Below are 16827 nucleotides of genomic sequence, written 5' to 3'. Positions count from 1 at the left end.
AAGTAGGTAAAGTGACAGTGGGAGATGCATGTTCAGGTGGAAAGGAAAGCTTGTGCAAATGTTCTTTAGCAATAGGAAAACCCTCAAGGGGCTCAAAGGTAACTACCGAGGCTGGAGCACTGAGAATAAAGGGGAGAGGAAGACAAGATGAGTTTGATTAAGGCCAGTTTCGGATGAATCTTGCAGACTGTGGTAGGGGAGAGCTAATTTAGGTTTAAAGCACATACCCTCCATTTCTTCCTCATTATATACAGAATGATCTCTCACCTTAAGAGGGTTATTTTTGGGGATATGTTAGGTTGGCCTTTTTGGCAGAGAGGGAGAACTGTCTTATAAATATAGATAGGGGTTTTCAAGTCACACTTGAGTTCCACTGAATGCAAATTTTCAGAAGCTGGACATCAGGATTCAGTATATATATATATGTTTTTAAAGATCCTCTTCACTTCTGATGCAAAGAATCCATAGACTGGTATTAGGGAAGCAGAGGTCTAGAGGAGCAAGAGCTAAGTATATATACTGTTTATTTTATCCACTTTATCTCACTTAATCCTCACAGCTCTGAGGCTTTCTTTCTCCATTTTATAAGCAAAAAAATCCAGAAGTAAATGAGGTTCAGCAACACGGCTACAGTTGCACCGTTAGCAAGTAGCATAGCTGAAATTCTAACACAGGCAGCTTGACTCCAGAACCTGTCCTTTGAAGCCATCCACTACAGTGGACATTAATCCCATCTCTAACACTGACCTGAACAAATGGTTTAAATGCCTTTGTGCTAGGTTTCCTCACATTTAAACAGAGGAAACTGGACTACCTGATTTCTTCAATCACTCTAATCAATTAAGAATTTTGTCTACCTTTTTCCCTAAATTTGGGGACTGAGCATCAGTGTACAATATGAGAACATGAAGGGAACTCACTGATACTCAAGTAATCGCATGATTACTTCCATACACACCAGACATGCCATCAGTTCACACTTGCAGTTTCTGTGACCCCTGAACAAAACAGGCTGCTAAGCATGTTTCAAAGAAGCTAAGATCCTATTAAAACAGAAATAGGCAGGATAAATGGCTTACTTTTTCAGAGAATAGATCCATTGCTGGATTTCTGGTTATTGACCTGAGTGGGAGTAGCCCACAGGTGTCTACCTTGGAGCTGCACGTGAGCCAAAACACAGGTGTTAATGTGAAGCCTGAATCAATTCAAGCACCTCGTCAAAGTAAGGCATATCAACTTAAAAGAGATGTTGTTTTCTGAACACTGAAAAGAAAGGCATAACTGATAATAGGACTGTGGAATCCAATTTGGATAGAGGCATTGATCTTAGAAAAACTGGTTGAGCTTGAGGAACAATGAAGTGGTACAAAGGTGGAAGTGCTGAAAGGGCTTTTTATCAATTCCCTGTGGCATCTTTTCTGGGTCAGTGGGGCCACACTAAGAGGGATCAAATTTCTTCTCTCTCTACCTTTCTCATGAGCGAACCCTTTTTATGTGTCATGTCTTTGGGGCCGAATAAATTAAGAAAGGAAGTTCTGAATATACCACAATATTTTTAACTGGAAAATATCTGTCAGTGTCTCAGAGGTTGTTTGTTTCAACAATTCAATTCATTGTGGTGAAAATATAGGTACACTGCACACTTGAAGGATTTTTAAATAATCATTAAGTAATAATTAGAACCTGAATTTATTAAATTTCTTTATAAATGCTGTTTAACTCCAAGGGATTATTTAGACACAGGGAACTCCAAGGTAGTTTTCATTAAAATAATAATTACTCTTCCTTCCTATATAGACAATTGAATGTCATTGAGCCAAAGTCTAAGACATAAGTGATTGTGAGAGAAGGTAAAGACAGAGGATTTTTCAATAGTTTATTGTCTAGTGAACAATTTCTAATCATCTCGTTCCCTCCCCTACACCCACCATGGAATAAATATCTGACAAGAGATAAGTGTTTTTCAGAGTAGATTTCTAGAAGACCAAATTATACAGAAAAACTTCCATCTCAAATTTATTTTATGATGTGCATTTTGTTTTTCTAAAGAATTGCTCTCATGGTAAAATGGTATTTTATTGTCTCCATACATAAAATAAATTCAATTATGAAACTAAAGGATTCATCCATATTTTAAAGGAACAAAGAGACAGTTTTTTGAGGTCTGCAGTTGGTTTTAACTATCTTCAATTACTATGATCATATGCCACCAAAATATTCTGAAATATGTCTATGTTAATTTGGATGTAGCCCGGGTATATTTTTATAAATTCTATCTTTCACCATATCATGTAAGTAAAACTTGAGTGTTCCATGTGCCAGTTTTGTCCCTTGGAATATTTTATCATTAAAGTTATATATTGGAGTATTTCCATATTTAAGAGCTATAAACCTAAGGAGACAGATGGCTGAATGCTGGGCAGATAAATAAAAATGATGAATAATTCAAGAAAGGTTATTGACAGTACATTTGTCCACCACATTAGTCCAATTTGCTTCTGTCTAGACTACAGCTTGACTATTGAGGAAATTTTCAATGAAGAAAATAATTTTTATACTTCATTTTCCTGATTAAACATTATGTGTTAGTTGAAACCATATATCTTCTTACGTATGTTACATTTTAATTGTAGATATAGTGTTACATATATTTTGTATTCCATCACTCTTAAGTAGGGCATATATGCCCTATTATTATAGTAGTATTATATGTTAGGCAACATCTGTTATTGACACTTACAGCTTGTCTTTTTGAAAATTCTTAGATTTTTGTCAAGTTTGTATCATTTTAATGTTTCAAGTATGAAGGATTTAAGAACGATCTGTATGAATCAGTGCTAAAATAATATTGAACAAAAATTACCAGAAAACAATTTAGAATTTGAGCTTAAGGCATATTCAATAAGTTGAAAGGTTATTTCAATTCTCTTTTCCCTGTGTTGTCTGACAGAAAATAATGAATGAATAACTGAGGAAACAATCACTCAGAATAAAAAACAAGTTTAAAACATACTTAAAAAATAAATATTTGAAGACCTATAGTTAAATTTGATAGCTTAAGCACATGAGCTTTTAACCAGTAGTTCCTGAAATCCCACTAAAGTTTAATGAGTACATGAAAAAGTTATAAACTTCTGGGTAAAGATGTGATAAAGGAGGTAACACCAAAGAATAGATGTCAAAAAATTTTGCAAAAAGAAAGTGGATTGATGTACCCAAAATGAATTAGCAAAGTGCAGAAAGCTGAAAACTTACAAACGGCAGAGGAAAGGCCAAAGCACGTTAAGAAAAAATTGGAGGCACTAGTTAACTGTGAAGATAAGTAGAGGATAGTTTGATTAACAAGTATGTAGTTAGATGCTCAGAGTATCACTAAACCAGGTGACTACCACTTTTCTATTCTGGCAAGAGAAAGGAGGCATGTTGGACAGCTTGAACCAGACAGGCTCTGGTCTCCTGCCCCCAGGCACTACAGAAGGAAGGGGTTTGGTCTTCTACTGAAATCTGAAAACTGGGAGAGTAAGTGAGAGTCCTTCTAGGAATGCTAAGAGTCTCCACCTTCCTTCCGTTAATTGGCTGTGAGAATCCCAGCAGCCAAGTTTATTATCACTGTCCCTCCCTCAACCCCCACTATAAACACATATGCACACACACACACACACACACACACACACACACCCTGTGAGCTCCATCACACCAGCAGAATAGTGATGAGCCTAGAAAGAAGACCTATGTAATGGCTTGGTCCTCACCTGACTACCCTAACAAGTCACACCCTCATAAAATGTTCCATAAGCATTTTCTAGGGCTGCCAGAACAAATTAGCACAAACTGGGTGGTTAAAGACAATAGTAATTTATTCTCTTTCAGTTTTGGAGGCTAGAAATTTGAAATCTAGGTGTATGCAAGGCTATGATCCCTCTGAAGGCTCTTGCCTCTTCCTAGCTTCTGGTGGCTGCTGGCAATCCTTAGTTTCTTTGGCTTGTAGTTGTTACCACTCTGATCTCTGCCACCATTTTCACATAACCTTTCTCCCTCTGTGTGTCTCTGTGTCTGAATTGCCCTTACCTTATAAAGACACAAGTCACTGGATTTAGGGCCCACCTTAATCCAGCAGGGCCTCATCTTGACTTAATTAATTACATCTGCAAAGACTATTTCCACGTGAAGTCAAATTCTGAGGTTCCAAGTGGACGCGGATTTTGGAGGACATTATTCAGCCCCAGTGCAAGTTCCCTGCATTTTTAATGTGAATATAGAAATAAAAAAAAAAAAATTAGGCATTTGAGAAAAGCATAGGAGACCTGGATGACCAAATAAAAAAAGGAACTTGAGAAATGCATAAACATGAGAAGATAAGGAAACCAAAATCAATATTTTTAAAGATCCAATAGAAGACATTACACTTATGAAATAATAAAAATCTATTTAAAAACAAAACAGAAAATATAGAACAAGATGCCTTGAAATTATAAATATGATAGTAAAAATCTTTTCAACAAATCTGTTAACATTTGGAACATAAAGTTGAGGGAATATCCCAAAAAATAAAATTTTAAAAGGCATTTTTGTATCTAATAGAACTTCCAAAAAGAGAACAGGGAAAATAAATGGCAGAAAAATTTTTTTTCAGAAAAAATGAAAAAACCCAGTAGTGCCCAACATTATTGTCTATTAACTCTGCGTTCCTTCATTTGGCTTCATTCTCAGGCTGACTCTCTCCCTTACCCAGAAGGACCCTCCCTCAGTGTCCTCCAGAGTGAACCATTGTTGGTTCCTCTGGGAGTCACACATCCCCCTGCATTTCCCTCCCCTCGCACACACAAAAAATCACTGGTATTAAGATATTAGTTTCTCTCTTTGTCCAACATGTATCTTCTTTTCTTTTAATAGAGGAGTAAGATGATGTGATTGACAGAGGCAGATCCATAAGGAGAAAGAGAAGGAACTCTCAACAGGAAAAACAAAAACAATCCAGTCAAACAAAAGAGCCTGCCAGAATAACTTTTGCTTCTATAAAATGTTATATCTAAAACATATATTTTACTCACCTACTAATATAGATTATATACATTACAGGTATTTACAGGGATCCCCTACTTCTTGAAAGTTTGCTTAGGCCACTTTGCTTTTAGGAAAGACCTACATTAGCACCTACTTTTGCTAACCAAAAGACATCTGAAGAGGGATTTCACTTTTATGAAAAAAGGAAAAAATCAAAAATAGCATTCAGGGTTTATTTTGCAGTGAGCTATTATAGAGGCAGCGCAAATCTAGATCAGGGATAATGGCACCACCAAGCTCCTTTCCTGGGAACTACACTCCACATCTCAGCATCAAACCGTCATAGCTTTGAACGGTGTCTGTGAGCATCTTTGCTTTATCTAGATTTATTTTATGCACCCCTTAGCAGGATGTCTCCTAAGGTAATTGCTTCTTTGCTTTAAGCCATTTCGGCTTACAAAAAGTTTCATAGGAATGCTCTTCTTTCAGTTAGTGGGGGAAACCTGTACTAAGATTTATGCCTATCAAAAAATGCACCATTTTCATCTTCTACATGAGAAATAAGTCTAATAAATATGTTGATTTAAAATCAGAGTGAAATATACTTGAAAAACATGACCTCAGTCACTTAAAAATACTTTCCCTCAGCTGTAGTATAAAAGTATGTTTTTTATTTCTGTATATACTGTAGATATAGAATTAAATTATTCAAAAATTATTTTCTAAGATCATGATTGAAAATAGGGTCAGCCTATCATTTAATGCTTGTTTCCACAATAATCTTGTTTTTCCCAGGAAAATATCAAGCAAGCAAAAAAGCAAATGCAAAGTCATGCATCTGCAGGTGGCTTTGTATGATTTATTTTTGAAAAGCATAAAAACAACTCTAAAGATTAATTTTTTCTTTCCATATCTTCTAGAAATCCTAAACTAAAATGCACAATTCAAATTTCTGGCAACATCTTTCTTTCCAATATGACTTCTCTGTTTTATATTTCAGAATATTTCCTTGTTCTGCTAGACTGAATTTATGATGGTATAATGGTTAAGAAAATAGGTTTCATATAACTGGCTCCTAATACTTGTGTAATCTAACAGGCTACTTAACCCTAAGCTTCAGTGTTTTCATTTGAAAAGAGGGATAATAATGTCACAGTATAAGAATTAAATGAGACAATGTAGTTATAGCACTTAGCACCATGACAGACATGTCCATTCATTCATTTATTCATACTAATTCTCTAAACACTTATTAAACATATAGTATGTGCCAGTTATTATTATTTTAGATATAATTTTGAGTGAATAGTAGGTGGGAAATATGACCCTATGAAGTTTAGGTTATTAAATACCTAATAAATGGGGACTACAATTACTAAAACTGTAACTAGCTATGAAGTTAAATGCTACTTTAAAAGGAACAACATAGCATGGCTGTAATTATAAAATCATGAAACTATATTTGCCTCAGATTAATTTGATTATTTTTATTAACCTATGTATACTCTACAGGTCATATTTCCAACTATTACTTGACCTGCAGTGTTTTCTTTACATGCATTCATCTTTGAAATCTTGACACAAGCAATAAATTTATGTTGTTTCATGATGAAATAGTGCAACAGATGAAACTCCTTCCTGCTCTAACTGTAGTGTGGCATAACTAGCCTGAGCCATCCCTCTCTCACATGCACACGCTGCTGCAACCTAGTAGTGAGTCAACAGAGATAAGATCGCATGTCTATTTATCTTTGTATCCAACAGAGGATGAGTAAAAGTAATTTTGGAATTGAAACGAATTCTATAGATTTGGTGTTTAGTCACCACTGTCATCCTAACTGAGCAAGTTCCTCAATTTTCTTGCTTGCCAAATGAAAGGGTTAAAAAAGATGATCGCTCCTTTCCCCGTCCTACCCACAACTGTGCCTTATATTTACCTTCATCACTGTCCTCATTATATGCAGTTATGATTTTCCTGTTACATAGTAAAAACTACAATATATCATTTTGTTTATAGTGCCTACTTGACACATTCACTCAGTAAATATTTGTTGAATAAATATGACCTGTAGACTTAAAGGAAGCATCCTTATTATGCTTATAATACATATTATAGTAATTTAATGCATTAATTACTTCAAGCCTTATTTTAATTATTGAATTGTACTTATTTTCTCCTAAAACATTTGAGAATGCATTATGAGCAGTTGGGGAAATGTAATATTTTTATGAAGGTTGTTAGATAAAATATTGAGTAAGGATTTTCAGCACACCTGCAGAAACTCATTTGAAAGCAGAAGATATAGAGTTGTTTGTCTAGCAAGGCACCAATGCCTTGGTGATAAAACAGAAAATATATGCATTAAATTTTATTTCTAAATGGCACAATGTTACAAAGGTTGAGTCCAACTAAATTATTGTGGAAATGTGTATTCTTTAAAGACATTTGTGCATACATTACTTCTAAAATTCAAAGGACATGAGTTTACACTATTCATACAATATAAATTGCATACCTAACAGTGAAATTCCAATTAAATGTCAGTGATTTCTTTTTTCCTTTGGCCATCAAGAAAATTAGGAAAGCTTCACTTGAAAAGAGCAACTTGTCCCGTATATCATAAGCTCTAATTTACAAGTCAAAATGATTGAACGGTTTAACGAAAGGAAATGTCATTGAGAATGCAGAAAGGTTTGGGGATTAAAACAATATCAATCACTTTAAAGAATTATTGAAAAACACATTTATATGAATATCCAACAAATCAAGGAAGGAAAAACATACTTTTTAATTGAAGTATAGTTGATTTACAATATTATATTAGTTTCAGGTATACAACATAGTGATTCAAAATTTTTATAAAGTTATTATAAAATATTGGGTGTATTCCTTGTGCTGTAAAATATATCCTTGTAGCTTATTCGTTTTATATATAGTAGTTTGGGCCTCTTAATCCCTTACCCCCATTTTGCTCCTTCTCTCTTCCCTCTCCCCACTGATAACCACTATTTGTTCTCTATATCTGTGAGTCTGTTTCTGTTTCGTTACATTTATTCATTTGTTTTATTTGTTAGACTCCACATATAAGCGCTAGTATACAACATTTGTCTATCTCTGTTTGACTTATTTCACTAAGCATAATACCCTCCAGGTCCATTCATGTTGTTTCAAGTGGCAAAATTTCATTCTTTTTTATGGCTGAGTAGTATTCCATTTGTGTATATGTGTGTGTATGTACACACACACATACCACATTTTCTTTATCCATTCATCTGTTAACGGACACTTAGATTGCTTCCACATCTTGGCTATTGTAAATAATGCTGCTATGAGCATTCAAAAGCTACTTTTTTTTAAAGGAAAGCAGTAGTATAGCTTTTCTTTCTTTGTTACAATACTCTTTTCACCATTGGGTGATGTGTTAGCATTCTAACTGCTGACAAAAATAAACCGTAAAATTTCACTGACTTAAGCAAAGTTTATTTCTTGATCATTTAACAGTTCAGTATGGAAGGTCCTAGTTCATGAGTAGCTTTCCACTTCAGGGCTGGTTAGAGACTCAGGTTTCTTTCTGTTCTGTAGTTTTGCCATTCCTTGTGTTTCAGTCTTCTGCATTTAGCTGGCAGATGGGAGAATAGAGGGTAGATAATATATACTAATGGTCCCATATAGTAGCAAGCCACTTGAACATGTAGTTCCCAGAAAGACAGCTACTTCTCAACGACATTATCATACTATGGAAAGGGGGACACAAATTTATGATGGAAAGTTAATCATCTCTACTTCATGCATTCAGGGTCCCTCTTGCATAGGAAATTAAGTCATAGTCTTACCTATTGCTTTATCATTCTGGCTTGAATCTCCCTAATAGTTTAATGTGTATGTTTTCCTCTTTAATTTGGGGATGGAGGTCCTGGTAAGAATCATAAACCAATGCTGACAAAAATGTTTTATGAGCAAATAGTCAACAGATAAGAAAATATTTGCATGAGTCAATTGAGATTGGAAATTTCTGATCCATGCTCCTTTTCGTAACACCTGAATGTCCATCTTTACAAAGAGCTTTTGCTAATATCTATAGCATAAAAATAGATATTTCATTTAGTTGATCCCTTCCTTGTGACCACCTTTAGGAAATGCAGGAAAGAGATTGTAGCCTTTAATCAACCACTTTTTTTTTTAAGCAAGGAAGAGTTATAGTTATCATCAATTAAACCAAAATTGAAATTTAAGTCATTGTGGTACTCTTTCTTGAAATAGTGTTCAAGAAAAGATTTATTGGAAACTTGAGTTAAATTGTAATTGATATAAAACTTTATTTTAACAACCAGATTCTGTCTCCTAAGGTATTTTAATTCTTACACAAGGGAAATGTTTTGAAGTAGAATATAAATTTCTCTTTTTTTGATCTTACAAGCCATCTGAAAGGAGACTCACAGTGTTAATAAATACCATGGGAGACAGGGAAGACAGAAATGATTTGAACTTTCTATAAACTAAAATATCTTCTCATGGATAATCTGTCTTTTGTGTATGAGTCTCAAATTATATTAATATTTAAATAAAAATATAACATGCACAATGTACTTTGTAAGAAATATGACGATGTTGCTTGTGAGTAAAATCTGGAATTCTCATATTAAGATTGTTTAAAAGGTTATTCTTCTTTCTTGCATTTTTATAGTTATCTTCTAATTTACCAGTTAACTTATCAATCTTATATCATCTGCCTCTCTTTATTATTGCTATCCCTCTGGCCTCAATAAATTCCATTTCCCTTGGAGTTAAGACAAAAGCCGTTAACATTATCTAAAAGGTCTGGCATGATCCAAACCTTGACTGCCTTGTCAGACTTATCTGCATCTTTCTCCTAATACTTTCTGTGTTCCAGCTGAATAGACATCTTTTGATTCCCTTAAAGTTTACTCTAGTCTTGCCCACTAGTTTCCCACACACATAGTGTTTCCTTGTTCGTAAGTCTCTCATTCTTCCTGCAGATCTCAGTTTAGGAAATACACACTCCTAAAAGATGGTATTCCATTCCTTCCCAAACACTTATACACTTTGAAATTATGCATTAATTAGAATGAATATATATTTAATGTATCTCCTCTACTAGGTTGCGATTTGATGAAAATGATGATCATATCTGCTGTTTTACCACTATAATTTCAATGCCCAAATCAGTTATTCACCCATAATTATGGTGACCACATGTCTCAGATTTCCCAGGGTTTCCTTGGTTTAAGCACGTTGTCACAGCATAATTTTAATAGCGCATCTTTTCAATCTCAAAATTTCAAGTTTGGACAATTCAATATATGATCCTTTTCTCATGATGACTGAACTGGAAATAATTGTTAAATATTGACTGAACTGATTGCTTCATTCATTCATCCATGTGAAAATACTTACTGATCGAATGTTGTGTGCTACACATTGTGCTTTGCTCTGAGATATAGCAGTGAACAAGACAGATTTGTTCTCCACGATCATGAACTAGTTTATTCAATGACCACAAACATACACACACAAGCCTTTTGGGTCTTAATATGTATATACACATGAATATATATTTGCATACGTATATATTTATATATGATTTTTATATATATCCTTTGTCCTAATTTCTTTTTACCTACATCTCAGAATCTAAACTTCTATCACTGTTTCTTTTTCATTTATTCTTTTTTTCACATTATCAAACATAATTTTTTTCAAATTGTAAATTATGTTAAAATATACTTAAAATTGACCATCTTGACCATTTTTAGGGCTACAGTTCAGTTGTATTAAGCATTTTCACTTTGTTAGGCAACAAATCTCCAGAACTTCTTCATCTTGCAGAATTGGAAGTCTATACCCATTAAACAACTACTCTCCATTTCCTCCTCCCACCCAACCCTGGCTACCACCATTCTATTTTCCGTATCTACAAATTTGACTACTCTAGATATCTCATTTAACTAGAAGCATACTGTATTTTTCTTTTTATGACTGGCTTATTTCATTAAGCATAATGTCCTCAAGGTTCATCCATACTGTAGCATGTGCCAGAAATTCCCAGTTTTCTAAGGCTGAATAATATTACATTGAATGTATATATCACATTTGTTTATCCATTTATCTGCCAATGAACACTTGGGTTGATTTTACTTCTTGGTTATTGTGAATAATACTGCTGTGAACATGTGTGTACAAATGTATCTCATGTCCCTGATTTCAATTTTCTTTTTTGATATACAGTCAGAAGTGGGATTGATGGCTTATATTCTATATCTCTTTAATTTTTAGAGGAACCTCTATACTGTCTTCCACAGTGGCTGCACCATTTTACATTCCCAGCAACAGTGTACAAGGGTTCCAATTTCTTCACATCCTCATCAACACTTTATTTTTCAAAAATTTTTGCTGCGTTGGCTTAAAGTTGTTCATAAAATTTAGTTATTTTAATATCTGTAGAATCTATAGTAAAATTTTCTGTTTAATTTCTTGGGAATTTGTGTTTTTTCTCTTTATATTCTTGATTATACCTATGTGTTATTATAGAAGTGTATTGTTCAACTTGTAAATCCTTGGGACACTTACAGATGTTCTATTTTTAATGATTTCTAATTAAATTCCATGTGGCCAGATAACATACTCTGTTGACTTTAAATTTTTGACATTTATTGATACTTATTTTATGGATTAACAAGCACATAGTCTCTCTAGGTGAGTGACCATATACTCTTACGAAGAACGTTTATTTTATAGTTGTAGGGAGTACTGTTCTGTAATACAAATTGTTTTTGTAGTTAAAATATTGTTCAGATCTTACAACCTTACTGACTTTTTGACTAGATAGTCCAACAGTTAGAAAGAAAGTAGTGTTAAATTTCCAAATGTGTAGATTTGTCTGTATCTCCATTAAGGTTATTGTTTTTTCTGATGAATTGACAGTTTCATCCTTGTGCAGTATCCATCTTTATACTTCAAAATACTCATATTCTTGAAGTGTATTATTGTTTGGTATTAATAGAGCCATTCTGGCTTTCTTTTTCTTACTGTTTGAGTAGTATATCATTTCCCCCATTTAAAAAAATCCTTTCAAACTGTACCTTTCATATTTAATTTGTCTTTTGTACTCATCCTTTCAAACTGTACCTTTCATATTTAATTTGTCTTTTGTACACAATGTATAGTAAATAATATCTTGTCCTGAGGAACATGTGAGAATGAGTCTGGCAATGAGTGACCTGGTAAATAGACCCTAAGCATTATCCAGGTCATTTTTGTGGTCTTTCAGGGAGCCAATAGTGGTACCAAGTGATCAAGATTTTTGTGGGCTGACCGCCTTTAGTACTCACCAAGTAAATAGATAGTATTTGATAGGATTCTAGAGGGCACCCCTGTATCAGACATTATGTCTTTAGTTGTTGAAAGAAATTTGAAAGGAGAGGAGGTAGCTTTTTACAAGCAGTTCAATATTTTATATTTTATTAACTGGTGCAGTTGTACCAATGTCAGCCTTGTTTATATGCAGACTCTTATCTTCAGATAACAACAATTTTCTTCCTTCTTAGCAATCTTTAATCTGTTGCTTTTTTATTACTGAGTTATCTCTTCTCCATTTAGTTATTGTCTGTTTTTACACTAATATCATACTAATTTTATTTCCATGCAGTTGTAAAATTTCTTACATCTAGTAGGCCATTCTTTTCCTTTGTTCATCTTTTTTTAATGTATGGACAGTTTTCTTTTCTTATACATATTAGAATGAATTTCTTGCATTCCTAAAAAAATTCTACAAAATTTTAATTACTATTTCTTCAAATATATAGATTATTATAAAGATATAGTTGTTATATTCACTTTTATATTGTACCATCCATGAACATGTTATATCTCTTACATTATTAAGATATTATTTTTCCTATAATGATTTTAAGTTTCATTCATAATAGTCTAGAGTATATTTTTAGCTATTTTCTAATAATTCCATAATTTTATATTTTAGTGTATTATTCCTGGTAGAGCAGATAACTATGTGTTATTTAATAAAAATTTCATTGAATAATAACATACATATGAAAAAGTGTATAAATCATAAATTTATACCTTAGTAATTATCACAGGATTGAACATAACTGTTTAAACTTCATCTGGATCAAGAAATAATATTAAATCTTCTAGTGCTCCCAACTAAACACTGTTCTCTCCCCACTCATCAAACTTAAATACTCTCCAGATTTTTAATGCCAAAGATTTGTTTTATCCTTTATTGAACTTTATATAAATGAATTCCTATAGTAAATAGTATTTTGGTCTGGTTTCTTTCATTTAAAATTATGCTTGCAAAGTTTATCCATGTTTTCTGTGTCTCGTAACTTTGTTCATTCTATAGTTTTGTGGTATTCTATTATATAAATGCTTCACTGTTTTTAAATCTATCTATTGGTATATTTGATGTGCTCTTTTTGAGATGTTTCTCATTTTTGGCTACTATCAATAATACTACTATAAGTGTTTTTGTACATATATTTTGGAGCACATATGTGTGCATTTTTATTGGGTCAATACCTAGGAATAGAATGACTGGGTCCTAGGGGAAGTGTATGTACACTCCTGTCAGCAGTGTGTGTTAGTTCCAGTTGCTCCAGATGTCCATCAAAACTTGTGCCATTAGGCAAAGCACATGATTCTTGCGGTTTCTTCATAATATTTTCCTCTGCCATTAGGCAAAGCATATACAATTTCCAACAACCCTCATCTACAAAATCTAGCATTCTCTTTCCTATATTGAGATTCCTTCAAGGGTTTGGCACTGGTTTATGTTTAGTTTCATTTTTGGTCAATCTTAATATTGGGCTTTTAAAAAAATATGTCTTAGTAGATATGTGAATGGGAAGTCAGGAGCATGTCCATAGGAGCTTTGGACCAGTGTGATTTAAGATTGGAATTTCATCTTCTCTTCTTGAAACTCTCAATTTTATTGTCATCTGAAAAGCTATTGTATCCTATTTATATCTCTATTAATCTTCCTTCTTTGCTATATGAATCAGTCTAGGCCAAATCAGGGAAAAGAAACTATAGAGTAATTTGAACAGGGAAAGTATAGCATAAGGAATTATTGACTGCAATATGAAAATAGAGTAATGAGAGGTTGGCTAGAAAGCAGTACAGAAAACTTTAAAGACTATAGGATTAGCAAATTTATAAAATAATAATGGAAATAATATTAAAATAATGGAAATGATATAATATAATGGAAATAATATAAAAATAGAAATAATATAATAATGGAAATAATTAAAGACTAGGATTAGCAAATTTATAAAATAATAATGGAAATAGTATAACAATGGAAATATAATATAATGAAATAATATAATATAACATAATATAATATGCCACCACTCAGAGGGCTGATATAGAGCTCCCAAGGAAGAGTTCCCTCTCCACCAGAAATGTGATCCAGACCTTGTTGGAGAGAGCATAACTGTGACTCACTGAATGGCAGAGAAATTGCTATAGTGATAGCAGAGCTTGCAGGAAATCCACTCTATAGAATGCCAGGAAAAGCTTTTCACAGGGAGGTGTCTCATCAGAGATACTCACTACAAAATTGTCTGATGAGGTTGCTGGCAGAAGGTGCTGGCTTTTGAGTGACGATAGGCACTGTGAATTGAAGGAGTCAGGCACTGGGGAAACCATGTGCTCTGCAAGAATTGGATGCTTGAGAAGCTGCTAGCAGGTGCTGTATGACGCTGCCAAGGGAGCACACCCAAACCAGGAAGCAAAACTGTTTTCTCCTGCGGTGTCTCTCTGTTACCATTGACTGACAAAACTTAACACTGTGGCAGCTGGCAAAGAAAAAAATATATTTAAAGGGCCAAGATTCATTTTTACAGAGCAGGCAAAAAGGGTGAACTTGGTGCTGAAAGGCAATAAATTAATAAATTGATAAAGCCCTTTTCTGGCTCTTCTTACTTTGTCTAGGCACATAAAGGACAAATAGCTTCCTTTCCATGCTTTGAATTTTTGGCTATCATTTCTTATCACTATACACGAGGAAAATGACTTTTTTTTTTCCATTGTATGCTCCTTAACTTGCAAAGCAGCTGGAATATAGAAAGAACTCAGTGAATATTTTTGACTTAGTAAGTGAATGCTGAATAAGGTAATACCCAAATCTCAATCTCAACATGGTGCTTTCCCCTAAGCCACTGGACACGTTCACCTGATGGCCCTACATGTACTACAAGCTGAACTCACTGCTGTCCAGATCTGCTCCTCTTTCTATATTCCCTATGTTAGTAAATGGCACCATTTCTTGCACAGTGACTCAACGGAGAAACCTAAAGTCTCCTTTTTCTCCCTTTCATCCTACAAACTTAAGCAATTAATCAGAGTTTTGCAACACTATCTCTCTTTTGTTGACTATGTTCCCAACTGTTATTTTCTTGCTTCAGGTCCTAGTCACAGCTCTTGTGCATTCCTGTGATGTTCTCCCTACTGGCCTTTTTGCCTTCGGTTTTGCAAGCCTCTGATTTATCCTTCATACTATTGCCTCAGTTATCTAATAAAATGCAAATCTTACCATGTAACTGCTTTGCTTAAATCCTTCAGAGGTTTTCTATTGCTTAAAGTAGTGTTTTCAACTTGTGGTCTCAGGAATCCCCAAGAGAATACAGTGACCTTAAGATGTTATGAAAAGAAAAAAGGAACAGAGAGAGGGCAGAATTCTGGGACCCACATTCTTGCTTCCTACTGAGAAGCTTAACTTTACCTCTTTTACATATTTTTGAAGGTTTTGTTTGAATAATGTTTTTCACTACAAGCAACTATAACAAAATTTCAACTAAACAGTTTTGAAAACAACTGCACTAAAGGATAAATTCCAAATATTTGATAAGCATACATGGTCATTTACAATCTGGCTTTTGACGAATTTTTATCCTGATCTCTAACCCTTCATACCCAACCAAGAAAGCAGAAATCAACCACAGCCATACTTAATTATTCAGATTTCCCTGAATATACCACATTTTAAAATTTATTCATTATTTCCAGAAGTGTTGAATACCTACTATATACAAGCTACTATACCAATTGTTGGAGACATAATGGTGATAAAGATAGAAAAAATTAAATTATTGAAATATAGAATATAAGTACAGGAAAAGTGCTATGGAATTTAAAAGTAGGATACTGGGGTAGAGAGTTTGAGCTATAGTCTCAATTGTAAACATGGTGGCTAGGGACATTCTAATGAAGATGGTGGCATATTAATAAAGCCCCAGTGTTGGTGAGTAAAGCAAGTAATCTAGACATCTGGGGAAAGAGCTTTCCAGGCAGACAACAGAAAATGACAATTCTGTCAGGCAAGAGCATGTCTAAAATATTGGAGGAACACTAAAAAAAAAAACCAACCAATGTGGCTACAGTGGAGAGAACAAAGCAAAAAAGTAGTGGGAGATGAGATTATGGGCAAGATGGGAACCAAACTGTAAAGGACCACGCAGGTCATTGTAACACTTTCAGCTTTTATTCAGGGTGACATGCTGTATTAGACTCCTAGGGCTGCCATAACAAAGTACCACAAGCTGGGTGGATTAAAACAACTTAAATTTGTTCTGTCACAGTTCTGGAGACCAGAAACTTGAAATCAAGTTTTCAGCAGTGACATGCTCCTTCAGAAGGCTCATGGGGAGGATTCCTTCCTTGCCTTTTCCTAACTTCTGGTGGTGCCCATAGATCCATGGCATTCCTTGGCTTGCATCTGCATCACTCCAATTTCTGCCTCTGTCATCACATGGCATTCTCCCTGTGTGTCTCTC

Source organism: Eubalaena glacialis, chromosome 17 (assembly GCF_028564815.1).
Source record: "Eubalaena glacialis isolate mEubGla1 chromosome 17, mEubGla1.1.hap2.+ XY, whole genome shotgun sequence".
In the NCBI taxonomy this organism is placed as follows: Eukaryota; Metazoa; Chordata; class Mammalia; order Artiodactyla; family Balaenidae; genus Eubalaena; species Eubalaena glacialis.
The sequence above is the reverse complement of the archived record's forward strand: the minus strand, read 5'-3'. Positions refer to the sequence as shown.